Below are 16101 nucleotides of genomic sequence, written 5' to 3'. Positions count from 1 at the left end.
AAGTTTCCTTATACCTAAGCAACACCTGCCCTGCAGAGGGGAAGCCACTGACAGAGGCATGGAGCTGGTCCCAGTTTACCTGCTGGAGCATCAACTGAGAAGAGACTCCTGGGAATGGAGCAAGGAGGGGCAACAATCCCTTCCCGAGACCTCCCTTCCTTAAAGCTCTCCAACAGCTGGAGAAAGAGACCCCAACTTCAACACAGGCTAGGGCTTCGAGTGAGCCTTTCAAATGGCTGGCGTGTAGTCTACCACATGGCATGTACAGGCAGCCTACCCCGGCGAGCTGGAAGCAAAGTCTTGGCCCCAGTCCTCCTGCCCGCTGCAGCCCAAAGCCAAGGTGCAGCTGACCGCCATTGGTCATCCAACAGACTTTGCAGTGAGCAGGGCTGGGCAGAAGCGATGCAGGGGCCTTTGAGGAAAACCAGGGTGGTGAGAAAACATTCAGGTTTCCATGATGAAATCAAATGTGCATTAAAAAAAAAAAACTGCTTCAAAAGTAATGACTAAATCGAAGGAAACAGGCTTGCCTGTTTACTGATGTTCCCACTCACACCACTGTGTGGGAATGATTCTGTGGTACCATGGCTAATTGTGCAGCTGCCTGAACAGGTGTGCAGAACAACAATATGGGGGAGGGTGTAGTTTATGTGTTTACTACTGGCAGCTACTGCTTGGAGTATTTTTTTAAATATTAACTCAGCTTACTATCCAAGTCATTACCCTATGGGGAAACTGAGTGAAGGCAAGAGGATGAGCGGACCTGGGAAGGCCCAGGAGAGAGAAACAAAGTCCAGCTGCCAGAACAGGGAGGTGACCGGTCTGGTGGTGGAGCATGGTGCCCAGAGAGAGGCAGCATCTGGAGGAGGCCCCGTCAGCAGACAGGTGGCACAGTGGCTCACCCGTGGCTAATCCACATGGGCCATCCCAGCACCAGTTGGCCTGAGAAGACTGCACCAGGCCACAGGTAGGCAAGAGATCAGAGGGAAAAAAAAGCTTTGTGCCTCTTTTCCACTGTCCCCCACCCCCAGTGCCTAGCATGGAATCTGGCACATAGTAGGCCTCATTATATACTTGTTGAATGAAGGAGTGAATGAATGAATCTGAAGGAGACGCTAATGAGAATCAAGCAATGCTCCTATCCTAAAACAATGGGAAAACCAACACGTAATCCAGATAGAGCCTCAGAGAGAGGGAACAAGGGTTTGGGGGAACATGGTGGGCAGCTTCTATGACCTCTGCCTCCCATTCTTCATGTCCTTGTATAATTTCTTCCTTTTGAGTATGGGCTGGACATAATGAAATAGATTAAGGCTAAAGTGATGGGACATCACTCCCAAGGTCAAGTTCCGAATCTAGTGGCTTCTATCTTAGGGGCTTTTTCTCTCTCTTGCTTGCTCATTTTGAGGGAAGAGAGCTGCCATGTTGAAAAAGTGCACTATGGAAAGAGTCATGTGGCAAAGAACTGGGGGACGGCTCCAGCCAAAAGCCAGTCAGGAATCGAGGTTCTCAGTCCAATAGCCTACAAACAGCCATGACGTGAGCTTCGAGGCCAACCCTCCCTGGGCCAAATCTCCAAGTGAGACCACAGTCCCCAGCAAATAGCCTGATGACAACCTCATGAGGCCTCTCAAGCCACTGGCACCCAGCTGGGCTCCTCCTGATTCCTGACACACAGTAACTAGGAGGTGGCAAATGTTTATTATTTTAAGCTGCTAAACGCTGGGGTAATCTGTTACTTAGTGAGGAGCTACAAACAAATGAGAGGTACAAAGCCACAACTGATTAATATCAGACGAAGCCCACTCACAAAACTGAATTCATGCTGACCTACTGAAGTATTATAATAGTGCTTCAGAAATGAGAATACTTGACCTATGGATGAAAATGGACTAGGTATGAGGATCGGAAGAGTAGATTATCCCAACATGAGAAGCTTAATATCAAAACAAGCACCATTTATTTCAAAATAGCTTGGTCGACTGTACATTTAATGACACAATTGTTCCAACCACATCTAGGAAAACCTCTTAGACATTCCACTTTGAACAGCAAAGAGGTTGTTGATCACATCTCAAAAGTAACAGATACTCGAAGACAGGAACCCTAAAACATCTTCCTGTGGCTAACCTCGGTGAGCTCCAAGAGAGCTTGGCCCTGGGTGCAAAGTCAGCTGAGGGCACTCTGGGGCTGGAAGAGCCATGGCCCCAGAGCTGCATCTGCCCCTCTCCTTGAGGAGCTAGCTGAGCAGGATGTGAGTGGAGAAAGCTCCTTGAGTTCAAAGTAAAAGAGTTTCCCATGGTGGGTTATAGTGGGGTGCTCTGAATGGGCTGTGTGCCCAAGACCCCAATTTTCTTAAGCCTCCAGCTCAAGAGGCTGGGACATCCCTAATGACATCTGTGTTGGTTTCCATGCATGGTTGAGCTGAAGGCAATGAAAGAGGTGTCCACCCACCTGGGCAGTTACACCCCCTGGATGATGAAGCCCAAGGGGTGGCCAGTGGAGAATGAGACAAAAAGCCCCAGCTCCTGGCTTCACAGCTCCCTAATATAGGTCTTCATATCCCTGGGATACTTCTGGCCATTTACAGGAAGGGCAGTGTGAGCCTTCTAATGACACATGTGCTCTCTGCAAATTACAGCCTTTATTTTGAAATATTTGATCTGAAAACATTCCATTGAATTCATAATCTACTGGAAATGCCAACATTCCCTTTGTCAATGAAAAAAGAGGAAGAGCAGTTGGGTTCTCTTTTGTCATAATATCAAGTGTAAATTTGAATGGCTGTAAAGCTGGTCTTAAAATTTTTACCACCTTCTATTGCAAACAAAGTCATTGACAGTGACTGTCAAAATTCTGCAGAGGTTATGATTAAAAAGTGTTAAGGAATTGTTGCAAGGAGCCATTTTAAGCATAAAAACCTGATTAAAAAATTCTGGTGATGAAAGCACACTCAAGCTTCTCATTAAAAGTGTTAAAAGATTTTATTCAGAAGTTTCATACAAATGCAATACTGATGGAAAAAATGTAATGTAATATGTAGTGTACTGTGATATGTATATGTATTACTTATGTAATATAAGGTGATGCTTGCAGATACCCTTAGTTTCTGGCTTTTGATACAAACATTAGCCCTCTTTATATATTTGTGATATACAAATATTTGGGAAGTATTGGGACAGTATAAGCCCACTTCCTCAGGGTCCATACAAGTTCAGACCTGCTTCAGAGGAGTGGAGGGTGAGTGGAGGCTGTCCCCTGCCCCCAGGCTTCTCTTCAGCTGTGTGGCAACCGGGGAGAGGCTAAGAGAGCATTCTACAAAGACAACTAGAGCATCCAACCTCCTCTCTCATCAGAGAGCTGCAGCCCCAACACCAAGGCTAAATTCTGCTCATTCCTCCCTCCTTGTCTTAAATAGTAGCCCCTGATGGGAGGTGGGGAGCCACTATCAATTCTGAAGGTGGATTAATTTCCAGAAAAACTTTGAATCACCCAACGCTAAATTCACTTGCATAAAACACATTTTAAGATGGCTAATAACATCTGGAGTCCCAAAGAGGCATGCATAATTTTTTTTTAAATTCTAAATGGACTCAGAGGGCAATTGCCTAAGCCACATGCTTTGATGCCTGCAATAATCATATTGGTTCCTGTGGTTTGCAGGAAAGACATCAATTAGATACATGACATCTAGGAAGTTTAATTAAAATCATTCACACTGCTTTATAGCTATGCCTCTTAGGATATGCAAAACAAATTCTCCAAATAGAGACTTCCAAGAGGCAACTGAAATAGTTTCACAATTGTTTCTAATGAATTTCTAACAATTGAATTTAACAACTCAATTCTAATAATTAATGATATCAATCATTGAGTTTTATCTTCATAAAAAAGTAGAAATGACAGCCTCAGTTAAGAATCACTGCAAAACATTGACACTATCTGCTATTAATTTATTTCTATTCATTTTAGGCTAAAGGTAGTGTGCTCAGAAGGCAATTGCAATTCATAAGAAAAGAAATAAAGGAAAATGAGTGCAGATGTGAAAGCTTGGGGGCAGTGCTTCATAACAAAGCAAAAACCCAAGACAGACATGGATTTTATCCTAGAACTCTAGAGCAACTTTGGGATTTTTCCATCATTTTGCTCACTGCTTGTTTTATTTTTTCCCATTTGTTTTAAATATGTTTATTTATGTGCTGTTAATTTTGAAAATATTGTGTGCTTCTTTCAAAAAAAATCAGAATAGTGCAAAATAAGGGATGAAAGTCCCCCAGCAATTTATTTTTTATATAGAACATGATTAATTACAAATGTGACACTCCCCTTGTTTTACTCTACAATTCTGTTTTCTCTCGCGTTCTCTCTGTTCTGCTCCCTCCTGGGCCTCCTACTTCTCCCATTTTGGCTTTCCCTCCAGATGCCTTTTGTGGGTTCAATCCAGCCTGTGGGGGGTCATTCCTGCTGCCGGAGGCTCTTTGAAGCCCCACTCCCTGCACCACTTGCTCCCTCTTGTGGCTGGAGAAGGTCACTACATACCACTGGGCTGCCGGGCTCTTCCAGAAAGGTCTGCCTGACACTGAAAGAGCAGTTTCCCCGCCATAGGTAGCTGAACAATTCTGCACGTTGTCAGGAGTCAGTCAAAATTCTACCTTCTAACTCTAAAGACATTCCCAGAGAGCAGTTTGCGTCTCCTAATAAATGTGAGGGCTCCTCTGACCCACTCAGGCTTTCTCGGCTTCTCCTGGGTGTAAGGGTTTCCAGAAGTATCAAAAGAGCATATCCTGAACTCCGTGTTAATTGAAACTTGCTGAGAGAACTTAAATATTCTCAAAGATATATGTATTATATATTAGTGATGTGTTAATTAACTAGATGGAAAGAATCTTTTCACAATGTATACACATACCAAATCACCACGATATACATTTAAAATATTTTACAATTTGACATGTCAATTATACATAATAAAGCTGAGGGAAAAAAAGAGCTGAAGCAGAGGGCCGAAGTTTGTGTGTGTGTGTGTGTGTGTGTGTGAAAGTGTGTGTGTTGTTTTGTGCAAATGCAGCTGGGAGGAGAGAAAAGGGGGGGTTGACAAAGGGGCTGCATGTCTTTACAGGTCTGCTGGGGGGACCATGTGCTTCACATACAGATATCAGCAACCAGAATATGCCAGCATTGGGGATGCCAAAACGAGCCAGATCCGTTCCTGTTACCAAGGCGCGCTTTTACCGCTCACGGGAGAGACGGTTTATAGGAAATGCTGGCCTAGGAGCAAACACGGAAGGTCACAGAACCAGAAGACGTGAGACTGAGTCTCTCCACCGCTTCGCAGCTTTGTGACCTTCAAGTTAGTCACTTAACCTGAGTCTCAATTTTCTTCATCTGTGAAATGAAGACAAAAATACCCCCCTCGTTTTTCCTCATCAGGTTGTTAGGAGGGTCAGCTGAACTAGTATGCGAACGTGCTCTGAAAACCCCAAACGCAGGGAGGCGCCGCTTATTATTTTCCATATAATTTGAGGGCGGCCCTACAAAAAGCTGTATTTCTCCAAATAACCTTCCTACAATTTGTGCCTGAATTTCTCACCCAAGGAGTCGCTCTTTAAAGGATTTTCCTAACTGGGCAAGGCACAGGTACCTGGAGGGCACAGTGGTAATCAGCAGGCAGTGTGTCAGACTAATCCCTCATGAATTCCATCTCCTGGCATCCCAGTGGGAAGTCTCATGTGGGAACCGGCCTGCTGACTGACTCACCCACACAGCAGGGCAGTGTGGTAGCTCCCTGGCTGCAGCTCCTCACTCTTGTGTCACCCAGCGGCTCCAACGCCAACATCACCTGGTCTCTACCATGTGTCTCTTTCCCCAGGAGTTTCCAAGCACCATTCCCATTTGGGCTGGGTCATTTGGGGGGGGTGGGTATTGCTGCTGCCGCCATAGTGGGGTAACCCACTTAGCTCAGTTCTGATACAAGTTTGTAGCAGAGGCTGACATGGCCCGCCCACATCTCCTTGGCACTCCTCTCTAAATACCAACAGCTGTTTGTGTAAACACCTGATTTTTCTTTGCTGAGGGCTGTTTTGGGAGGCCAGTGAGTTAATGCCCCTAGATACAGCCCTCAGGCAAAGACAGCAGAGGTGTGGGTGGGTAAATAATCAACTTTCTCATCCCTTGGGGAGTGGTAACAGGAATGTTCCAGAATGTTTCCCAGTGGGATTAAATCCTGGTGCCCCCAGAGGGCTCTAGATTATATACACTGTACTGGCTTCCCGCCTTTCCCAGTCTCTACAAGTGCTTCTTGGGTTCTCCTCACCAATACACCACTTGCACCTAAATCCTTGTGTCTGGGTCTGATTCAGGAGAACCCAACACAAGGCATTTGGTGCTGGAAGTTATCCTGGGAAGCAGACCTCTGGGATGGAATTGTGGAATTGAATCACTCACCAGCCCCCTGGTAACAAGACCCCATTGTTAGTCATACGTGGAGCTTTGAAAGATTCTGGCAGATTCTCCTCTTACTTGGCTTGTGAATAAGTTCTGTTAAGACTCATTTGCAGTGAACTGAGATGGAGTCTGCTGGAAGGAAATGCGTCAGTTTATGCAATAGCTCTGGCATGTCAGAAGTACGGTGGCAAAAGATTATAGAGTTGGTCAGTTGTTGAAGAAAATGACAGGTTCAGATGAGCCAACCGTCAGCTCAGAACACAGTGTGAAAGCCAGAAGGCTTCGAAGGCAGCCTTTTTAAAACCCTCATCTACTGCAGCTGGAGGGCCAATCATGAACAAAACCTGGTGTTGGACTGGATCGTCAGGGTGTTGTGGTAACAAAAGAAGTTGGGGTCATAGCCTTGGCGTGTCTCCTATGGGGAAATGAGGGCCCTGGTGAGAAGAGGGTGGGACTCTAAGATGGGAAACCTGGGGTGATGTGCCCCAGAACCTCTGGGCTAGCAAAAGTAGCCCCCCACCACTTGCTAAGAGAGCGGCCTCCTGCTACCTAGATGTTGGAGGAAGGCCTCCCCCGAGCCAGACTCCTTGCTAGACAGTGTTCGCTAGATTCAAGATTTGCTCCTACATCTCATTGCAGCTGTAGCAATAATTGTGGTAAAATCTCAGGAAGGCTTGGGAAGTGATTAGTATCCCAGCTATGGGAAAACAGGTATCATTCACGGAACCTGGCCTGATTTCTAATGGGCTCCCAGGTGAGGTCTGTCACCACCCTATTTATACACTGAGGAACTGAGACATCTTGCCCCAACTTCGTGCTCAATGACTTCATGTTGGTGGCTTGAAATTGTCCATGGTGGGAATATGCACAAATTAAAAATCAGCAAATGCCGTATGTCCAAGCTTTTTTTTTTCCCTCCTTACCCCGCTCCCCCTTCATTCCCCGCTCTTTCTCCTTCGTAGAGAGCTGGATTATTAGCATACTATTGTGAGACAGGGACCATGCGAACAAGTTCAAAGTGAAAAACATTGTGCAGCCAGGCTGCCTTCTATTGGCTGTTACTGTTAGACGACTCGTACAGAAAACCAGAATGTGGTCAGGGGATGGACTGATACACTGCCCGGCTTAATATAGAAGACCACGGCTCCAAAAAGCACCAATGAGCTGCCTGAGTTACCTGTGCCACTATTGACCAATCAGGATTAGGCTCTTCCAACCAATCAGTATTAGGCTTTTCCAACCAATCAGGATGAAGCACTTTTTTTTCTTTTTGTATTAGCATATCGGACCTGAGTGGGAACAAGAGAAGGTACTTCCCTATATAAGGTAAGGCTTCCCCATTCCTTTGGATTGCTCTTGTGTCTGTCCTTTTTATTTTGTTGTTTTGTTTTTTGGGGGAGTGGGGGGCTGGTGTGGTCCTGGGTCTTTTAGCTAAGTCGTGCTTCGTTTTTTGTCCTCTGGGCTAAGAACTCAAGTCGGGTAACAACCCGAGTGTGAGGACGAATGTCCCGCAAGCCCAAAGGTCTCCGTGTTGTGATCTACTCTAACAGGGGCCATGGTGGTTTTTTGGGGTCTCCTGTTTCCAGTTCTCACTCATGATCCTGAAAAGATCTAGCAATTTTTTTTTCCTGCTGTAGAGTTACTGGGGCAAATGGCTACGGGAAACTTCGGGAAAGAATTAGGGGAAGGGCACCGGGGTTAGTCGTAGGTTAAGCCTCCAGCTCTTTGTTTTGGCTCAGGTCAGGATCTCATGATTTTGTGAGTTTGAGCCCCGCTTTGGTCTTTGCAGTGACTGTGGAGCCTGCTTGGGATTCATTCATATTCTTTCTCTCTTCCTACCTCCACTTGCTCTCTAAGAATAAACTTTAAAAAAGGGGAAGAGCTAAAAAACGTTCAGTGTGTCAGGGTCTTTCCTCAATGTACTCTGGCTCTGAGAACTGACTTCAAGAAACTGGGCAGAGGGTTACAGTTCTTCATTGCGGCAGCAGACGCCAGCTTTTTGTTTGCTCTTGAGCATTTTGATTACATGGGCTAAGCATTACCCTTAACGGCTTCTATCTGACTCTTGAGTGCGCTATGGGCCATCAATCATTCTCAAAAGCCCTTAGAGGCCTGAGGGTCGTCTCTCTGTCTTGCTTTCCATTATGGCAATTACTTTCACTATTCCTAAATAGACAAGTGCCTCCACCTGGCCTCTGATATTCCAGATTAGAACCCCGTCCTACAGCCCTGCAAACCCAGTAAAACCCAAATCTAATGCAGCCCCTCCTTCACTTAGTCTTGGCCTGCAGAAGACGGCTACTGCTGAGCTTCTGGGGGATGTTGGTGCCAGCCCTCCCACTAGTGGGTTCCTTACTCAAAAGTTGTCTGTTAGGACTTCACCAGGAAATGAGTCCTGATTCGTAAGAGTGCTGCTATACCAGTACCTTCTACCTGATTTCCTGTCCCCTGACCCTGACTCCACACTCAAGATGTATTTCCAGATCTCTTCTAGTCCCTCAGTGTGTAATCGGGATGGATCTATTGGTCACCTGGCAGAACTGACCCGCGAGCTCGTTAGAAATCCAGAATCTCCCGCCCCTCCCAAGCAGTGAATCAGAATCTGTTTTAATGGAATTCCAGGTGATTTATACCCATAGTTAAGGATGAGAAGCCCTGTTTCAGAACTTTCCAGAGTCTCCAGAAGAAAGTCTTCAGTTTCTTAGGCCCAAATCAAGTAACTTTTTCCGATACCATCAGCCCCATCCTGATCATTGTCCTCGTCAGTGATTGTCCCCATGATCCCCACTGAGCAGCGTCCAGGCAGTAGGCGCTTCCTTCATCATGGACCATTTTTATAACGGTGCAAACTGAGCAGACCATGCCTTGCCCTAGTTGACTTCACAGGTATTTTATACAGTGAACCATGTTTTTTCCATCCTGACAAGATTCTGTAACTTCTTTGCTTTCACTTTGAGTTTTAAATCCTCCTCCAGCAAGTCCCACTTTCCTTAACTCCTTCACACTTGACTGTTTCTCTGCCCCACGCGGCGGTTCCTTCCTCACCCTGCCAGTACACCTTTGTCCACTTACTCGAAGGCTTCTATATTGTCAGAACTGCCAAAGACGACAATGCTTCAACTGGCAGGAAACAAGTCTTCACACTCAGGATTTCCTATTATGTGCAGCCTTTTCCAGAAAAACAATTGCATCTAAAAATAGAAACTGCCTGGACTTACCTTCATCTCCACACAATGACTCCATGGCCACTGTGACTGGCCTTGAATGAGAGCCAAACACTTTGAAACACAGAGACCATCTATCAATGGAGGTGAAGGAAGCGGCTTCCAGGGACTTCCAAGCGAGGATAGGCAGCTGTTTACTTACTCCCCATTCTTTTGTTATTTTGCTTGATTTTTGCCTGTAAAGCTAGGGTAGGAGGAAGGAAGGAGGAAGAGAGGGCCTTGGACCAAAAGGAAGGAATGCAGGGGAGAGGGCTAAGGAAGACCAGGAGAGGGGAGTGCTAACTGGGGTGGAGGAGGTGACTCAGGAGAAAAGGAAAAGTGGCAGGTGTTTGGTTGAGGAAGGAAAGTGAACTGGAGAAGTAGGAGGAAAAGGGCTGAGTATGATTTTCAGCAGTCTTACGCAACTGGATGCTCAGGACTTCCCAGCTGGCCGGTGGTTTCCTGAGAGTGGAGAATGGAGAGAGGCACTTTTAATGTCCATGCCAAGTTTGGTGTTTATTTCCTTCTTTACAATTCCCTGCGGCCTTTGGGAGAAGTTCTCACCTCTATCCTCATTCTCTCCTGTCTGTATGTGTTGGGGGAGAGGGGAGGATGGAGGAAGCCAAAATAGCATCTTAGAAGCTAGAGAGGTTGTCCCATCAACCTGACATCAGAAAATACGCTGCAGTTAAATTGTATGGAGCAAATTGCTGTTAAATGGAATTAGGCTCCTGTTTGAGAAGAAACAGCCTGGGAATTAAGACCTGGGTTGGATACTGGAGGTTATCCGGGAAGAGAGTTTCGAGCGATGATTCTGAGAACATTTTTTTATGACCTGAAAATTCAGAAGCAAGTGGAGAACTGGTGGAAGTCAGGAGACCGTGCATTTGAAGGTCCCTGAAGAGAAATCCATGGAAGGCTGGGAGCTTTCTAGGGCTGGCAAGCTCTTATGACTCCTAAGTTAAGCAGATACAGCCCAGCTGTGCCTATTACCAGCTGGGGACCTGAAAGTGCTGGCTTCCCTTCTCTAAGCCCTCAGGGGGCCCATCTGTGGCATTGAGACCAGGACACCCAGCTCATAAGGTGTCTGTGACAATTCTGTGATTTGTGATTGAAAAGATACACTTCCCATTTGTTCTATTCAGGGGGTTTATAGGCAGAGTCAAGGTTCAAGAGGTATTAATAAAATAGCTTTGACCTGAAATCAGATCATTGGACCTGAGAGAAGGGGACGCCAGGGAGCCAAAATTAGTGTTCACATTGGACCTGGTGAATGAGCAAAGAGAACTGGGACCCTAAAGACTTACGTGAGAAGGGGGGAAATGGTGGCAATGGAGAAAGAGCCAAGTTCTTGTACATACTGTGTCTCAGAACAACCGACAAGCTATAGAAGTTCCTTCCTCTAGGAGCATTCCAGCTAGTAAACAAAGATAGCGAGAATGAGAACTTAACTATTTTGTAACCCCCTAGTGGAATAAAGGCCTGAGCTACTGATCAATATGTGAGGTATCAACTTTTATTTCCTCCCAGCCCTCCCATCCACCCTTCAGTACCTGCTCTGTAATAATGGATTTGATTCTTGAAGCATCTTTTACAATGAGTGCAATGCTACACTTTGTCAGTAGAGGGCGCAGGAGGGACATTGCTGGAGGAAGGGGGCTTCTCTCCGTGTTTGAGTATTTTTCCTGCTCTAGCTGCGTGGCCCCTCAATAGTACTTGCTCTGCTTCAGCCACTTGTTTAGCATGTGCAGTCCCTCAGAGACCCCAGGGCCCCAGTCTGGGCCCAGTGACTACCTTCACCGTAGCACTTGTCAGTGGACCCTGTGTGTTCCCGGCCTCACACGTGGAGCCTTGGCTCCCCCTGTGCTATGTTCTCCGCCATCAGCTACCCTGGGCCTGAGAACACTCTTTCCTACTGTCCTCCCAGCGTGAATGCTACACACCAGGCCTTCCACCCATAGTGGTACCCTGCATCCACGCTTGCTTGCATCTGTGGATTCTTTCTGGCTTGCCTGTTCACTATGGACTAGCTGTGGTGGGGAAGCCCAGTGAACTTAACTGCCTCCATCCAGTGTGCTGCAACCAGACCTGATTCAACTAAGTCGGAGCCCCGGCTTTGGGGAACCCCACTTCTAATCTCCTTTTTCCAAGACATGGGATAACATTGAGATTTCTACTTCTTCATAGTTACTCTCCTATCATGGTTAACAACTTTCTGTATTACCACCTCCTCCCCAACTATTTGGACTCCTGTGTGATTTCTGTTTCCTTGGTGGGCCCAGACTAACACAGTGAGGAATGGGGGCTAACGTCACAAAGAGACAGCCAGAGTTGCCTTGTTGCAAATACACAACATCCCTATAAGGTATTCTTGTCAAAACCTCAATCTTGAATAATCTAAGCTAGCCTTAGATCCAGATATTCAAGAAACACACAGGGTGCAGGAACATGTTGAGTGATACTATCAGATGCAATCAGCAACATCAAGGCTGTGGGAAACTTCAAGGAAAAATAGCCAGAATTCTTAGTACTGAGATAAAGAATCTATATAAAAAGACTTAAAAGGCTTATTAACCAATTAAAATTCATAGGCTTTTTTTGGATCTGATTCATACAAATTGTTAAAGATTTGAGGCCCTAGAGGAAATCTACTGGGTATTTGATGACATTGAGGTAACTTGTTTTTAATGTAAGAGCTAATGAAGGAAATGTGAACATTGGATGGTTGATATTAAGGCCATTACTTTCTTTTTGGAGATGATAATGTGTAGATTAAGAGCTTTGATCGTTTAGATTTACTTAAAAAATGAAATGGTAGGATGTTGGTTTTTGCTTCAAAATGATCCATGCCTGTGGTAGAAGTGGATGGGAGAATATTGGCCATGAGTCAGTATCAAATCTGGGTGGTGCGTACATGAGCTCATTAAAAACATTTTTTTTTAGCATTCTTATAAACTGATAAGAAAAAAAGGCAATCTAAGTGAGAAATAAGCAAAAAGCATAAATAGGCAATCCACAAAAGGTATATATACATGACTAAAAAAAAAAAAAATCCAAATGTGTTCAATCTTGGTAATAAAGAAAATGCAAATGTGAAACAAAAAGTCAATGAGATTATGGGGAAATGGTTATTTCCATTGGTATTACCATACTGAAGGACAATTTGGCAGAAGTTTTTCAAAATGTAAGATGTTTACTCTGGTTTCCCTTCAGATCGTAGAAATCTTTTTGCCTTTTACAAAATGTAAGATGTGCATTTCTGTAAAACCAAGTTTTTCTTCTAGATATATATAGTTTTTCTTAGAGAAATGGTCAAATACATGGGCAAAGATATTGCAATGTTTTTTTGAAATAGCAACACCCTAGAAGCAGACTAAATATCCATCAGTGGAGAAGCAGGTAACAAAAAGGAGTGGCTGAAATCTGATAGATCCACACAGTGAACCCTCTGCAGCCATTTACAAAGAGATTCACGAGCTGACATAGTAAAGAGCTCCAAGACCTATTGTTTAGTGCGAAGAGCATCTTACAGAGTAATCTGATCCATTTCTGTAAAAATAAAACTAAATTAACACACCTAGGGAAAACCACCTAGAATAGGACCCCTTATAAATGGCATATTGTAAATGTTTATATGTAAATGTTTACTTATACATATGACTACACATATTCTATGTTGATTTTTTCATAATGTACTTGTGATACATGTATAATTTGCTTTTCTTTTACTTTATAAGTGTTTACTAAATTTGGCAAAAAATAAGCCGTTGGTGACCTGAGCATTAGTGGTCCCTCCCTGGCGTGGCAGGAGACCAAATGCAGTGGAGTGGGGACACAGTGGGAACGTGCCGGGTTCCTCCCCAGAGGCTCTGCCCACCTATCTGCCTGGTCCCATTAGCACTTACGTAACCTGTCAAGTTTTAAGATCTAGGAAAAACTTGAGTTTTCTTTCCGAAAGGGTTTCCTCAAATGTGTCTCGTCAGAAGACTCTAAGGCTGGAGGAGCCCTGCACAGCCAGCTACTCCGTTCCTGACTTTTAAGGATGAGCAAGCTGAGGTCCAGGGAAGTTAAGGAGGTTATGCTGTAGGGCCCCAGGCTATTTCACATTTTAAAAAGTCTCTTGCAAAGTACTAAGAGGACAACCAGGAAAGCCTTCCCAGGAAACCTCTGAATGTGTGGGAACCATGAGGAAGTAACTAGGGAATTATGTGTTCACGACAAGCATCCAGATTAGAATTCCTGCAAAGTTGCTGACAGCCATGTATGAGTGACTGGCATCCAGTGGTAAATCACCAGGATCAGGAGAATGAATCATCTCATGCTTTGTTCTTTGTAGGACAGCACATTTTTCTCTGGCTCTCTCTGTTCTATATCAGGGGATTGTTTCCACCAGGGTCACCGGGCTGAAGGACCCACTAAATCTGGCCTCAATCCTGTCTTGGCAAACGGCCATGGCCAGGGTGATGGAGGAGTGTTTACACATGTCAGATCCCAGGAACGTTTTCTCTGTTCTGTCTGATAAAGCCCGGAGTCAGATAGGCGGTGGTAAAGAGCACTCAACCAAGCATTGGCTTACCTGGGGGCCGGTTTCGACTCTGTCCTGAAGCCAGCTGTGTGAGCTTGAACTGGTCATTGAAGGCTTTCTAAGCATGCACAGTAAACCGGTTAGATGTGACTCCCTAGCTCTCCTGTGTCAGGAACCTGCTTTGGGACAAAAAGTAGCCTCCAGCCTGAGTACCCGTGTTCAAAATCTCTCTCAAGCAGAAAGAAAGAATTACAAGTTTATAGTCCTGATTAGTATAGAAGGAAGAGAAAGAATCCATGTGGACATCCCCGTCCTATCCAGGCAGAGCTAGGGGGTACATCTCGAGCCAACTGTTTGTGTGGCTGCCTGGAGCCCTGTGTTGAGAAGGATCCGAAGGAAAGCTGAGCTCAAGGAAGAGAGTTCTCTGACCCATGAAATGATATTGGCCATGGGTGAGGAGGGTGAGGGCACGCTGTGTTTTTGCTACCCCTGCACCTACTTACTGTTCCTATAGCCGTGAACCTGTGAACCCAATAGAAGGCCGGAAAATGCATGTGTTGAAACCTTTCTAGAAGAAAAATTTCAGGAAGCTGGCTCATTTGGGATATAATTAGCAGATAAGAGAGTGGGGAGTCAGGAAGCCTGGGTTCTGGTCTTTGGCCTGACACTAAATTACTACTAATCTCAGAGAAAACCAGTATGTTGGGGTATTGATGTTGGGTTCTCTCTGCTCTGGCCCTGTTGTGGTCTGAGGCATGAAAAGGGAGGCTGTGAAAGGTCTTTGGAAGTGTAGGCGGCCTGTGGACCAGCCCTGAGGGTCCTGCAGCCACAGGAAGTGTTTCTTATGGGGAGTTCGGCCCGGTTTTGTCTTGTTTTAATTAGTGCTGTAATTGTACAACATGAAAAAAACATAAGGTGGGTTATAGATGTTTCTATTAGAATATTTAAAAATGGGCAGAAAAGGGAGACCAAAAGATTACCTGTATTCCTCTTTCTCAGATCCAACGTGTGACGTCTTGTATTCCCTTGGTATGAAGAGATTTGATATAAATGTCTCCTGTGACAACTAATAGATTCACTTTTTTTTTTTTTTTTTGGCTCATGGTCAGGAAAGTGAACCACAAACCCAGAGAATGTTGTATATTAAATATTCATTAAACAATAGTTTAGCACAGTTGGTAAAAATTTCATGCTCTTTTTATTACCATTATGCATGATGAAGGGCATCTTTATGCCATTGTCACTTCTAAATTTGCATATAAACTTGAGGCCAACCAGGCTCCTTTTGAAATTACATGTAGAAGTGTGTAAGAATCAGAAAGCAACACATGAAAATGAACTATTTTTTAAATTTTTATTTGTTGCTAAGGTTTTTTTCAATAAAATGAAAATCACTTGCAAGTGTGACAGAAAGCCCTAGAATGGTTTTCCAAGGCAAGGTGAAATACAGAATACTACAGTGTCTGAAACCTGTTGTCAGATGGGCTGAAATCCTGCCCTCCAACTCCCGGTCCACCAAATGAGGAGGGTAATGGTCCTACTACTTCATAGGATTGTTGTGAGGATTCATTGAATTAACACATGTGTGATGGATAATTAAGTTGAATGAGCCACATGGTGCCCAGGTATTTGGTCAAACATTATTCTGTGTGTGTCTATAAGCTTGTTCTGAAAGAGATTAGCATTTGAATCTGTAAGTAAAGCAGATGGCTTTCCCTAATGTGGGTGGGTTATCCTCCAATCCACTGAAGATCCATGTCTCTCTCTGTCTCTCCCACTCTCTCTCCCTCCCTGACAGTCTTCAAGCTGGGACATCAGTCTTCTGCCTTCAGACTCAACTTGAACTAGAACTATACCCTTGGCTCTCCTGGGTCGCCTGCTTGCCAACTGCAGACCTTGGGATTTCTCAGCTTCCATACTCCTGTGGGC

General features: G+C 44.9%; 1 long non-coding RNA gene across 2 annotated transcripts; it reads left to right on the top strand.

Moving 5' to 3' along the window:
• Positions 1-6497: 6497 nt before the first annotated feature.
• LOC115292932 lies at positions 6498-16101 on the top strand. 2 transcript variants are annotated; one of them, XR_003909241.1, is made up of 3 exons: positions 6498-6820; positions 7724-7770; positions 15971-16101. It is a non-coding gene; the product is annotated as an uncharacterized LOC115292932 (long non-coding RNA). The 2 variants fall into 2 exon arrangements; XR_003909242.1 differs by having other exon boundaries at positions 7407-7770.

This window comes from Suricata suricatta, chromosome 5 (assembly GCF_006229205.1).
Source record: "Suricata suricatta isolate VVHF042 chromosome 5, meerkat_22Aug2017_6uvM2_HiC, whole genome shotgun sequence".
In the NCBI taxonomy this organism is placed as follows: Eukaryota; Metazoa; Chordata; class Mammalia; order Carnivora; family Herpestidae; genus Suricata; species Suricata suricatta.
Note: the sequence above shows the minus strand (reverse complement) of the source record. Positions and strands in the feature narration are given on the sequence as shown.